This window comes from Chiloscyllium plagiosum, chromosome 16 (assembly GCF_004010195.1).
Source record: "Chiloscyllium plagiosum isolate BGI_BamShark_2017 chromosome 16, ASM401019v2, whole genome shotgun sequence".
Taxonomy (NCBI): domain Eukaryota; kingdom Metazoa; phylum Chordata; class Chondrichthyes; order Orectolobiformes; family Hemiscylliidae; genus Chiloscyllium; species Chiloscyllium plagiosum.
In genome coordinates, this window is record NC_057725.1 from 2,005,998 (window position 1) to 2,007,842 (window position 1,845).

A 1,845-nucleotide genomic window follows, 5' to 3' on the forward strand; every position below is an offset into this window, starting at 1 on the left:
CTAAAGGGAGAGGCTGAACAGGCTGGGGCTGTTTTCCCTGGAGTGTTGGAGACTGAGGGGTGACCTGATAGAGGTTTGTAAAATCTTGAGGGCATGGATAGGGTAAATAGGCAAAGTCTTTTCCCTGGGATTGGGGAGTCCAGAACTAGACGGCGTAGATTTAGGGTGAGAGGGGAAAGATATAAAAGAGACCTACGGGCAACGTTTTCACAGAGGGTGGTAGGTGTGTGGAATGAACTGCCAGTGGAAGTGGTGGAGGCTGGTACAATTGCAACATTTAAGAGGCATTTGGATGGGTATATGAATAGGAAGGATTTGGAGGGATATGGGCTGGGTGCTGGCAGGTGGGACTAGATTGGGTTGGGATATCTGGTCGGCATGGACGGGTTGGACCGAAGGGTCTGTTTCCATGCTGTATATCTCTATGACTCTATTTCCAGGATCTGCAGGTTTTTCTTTTGCCATAAAAACTGATCTGGTTCCCTCATTTCCTTCAGGAAAGGAAATCTGTCATCCATCTCTTTCCCCCCCACCCCGCAGTTTGTTGCAATAATGTAGTCCCCACTCTGCCAGGAGCATTGCATATCTCAGAACTTCCATTTCCTCCTTCACTATTCTGTGACTTGCAGTTTTAGCCAAGTTCTGAATTGTTTGTTTTGTTGCTTCAGTTGTGTTTTCATGCGGAATGTCACATCTGTCATAACAAAAACAAAATCAGATAATGACCAAACTGGCTTCCATCCCTTTTAAATGTTGGCAGCACAGAAATCTATTGTTAGAAACCAGAAATATTTTCAGATATAGAGGAATTCCCTGATCAGATTCATTTTAGCATAGCCTTTGGGAGCAAATATCTTACCGATGTGGTATTTGGATGAATTATACAATCGAATGTTTTATTTATATGGTAATGGTCTTTTCTTGGTCACGTATTTGTGAATAGATATTCCAATTAATTCTGTAATTCGGAAAACTGCAAAATCTAGAATGACTGGATGTGGATCTGGGTGTAGGTTTGCTCGCTGAGCTGGAAGACTTATTCTCAAGAATTCTGGACTACAGAGGTTGATGTGTATTTCTCTGTATTATGAGTAGAATGTTTTGGAGCAAGTAATTTTTAGATTATTATAGTAAGTTGTCAAAAGGTGGAATTAAGGGTGGTGTAAAAATTTAAAGTCTGAAGTTTTCAATTTAACTATAACTGCAAGAGTTGAGAGTGTGGTGCTGGAAAAGCATAGCAGGTCTGGCAGTATCCAGGGAGCAGGAGAGTCGATGTTTCGGGCAAAAGTCCTTCATCACGAAGGGCTTTTTGTAACTGTGAGACCCAGGTCAGTTACAAATTGCAGGCTGTTTCAGAGAACCAATATAAAGGTCTTCCATTCCTGACAAATGACACAATACAGTATCGATATCCAAATTTGAGGAAAGACATTCTGGCTATTGAGTGCAGCGTAGGTTCACAAGGTCAATTCCTGGACTGGCGTGACTACCTTACGCTGAAAGACTGGAGCGACTGGGCTTGTATATCCTTGAGTTTAGAAGACTGAGAGGGGATCTGATTGAGACATATAAGATTATTAAAGGAGTGGACACTCTGGAGGCAGGAAACATGGTTCCGTTGATGGGTGAGTGCCGAACCAGAGGACACAGCTTAAATATATGGGGTAGACCATTTAGGACAGAGATGAGGAGAAACTTCTTCACTCAGAGAGTGGTGGGTGTGTGGAATTTTCTGCCCCAGAGGGCAGTGGAGGCCCAGTCTCTGGATTTATTTAAGAAAGAGTTAGGTAGAGCTCTCGAGGATAGTGGAATCAAGGGTTATGGAGATAAGGCAGGAACAGGTTA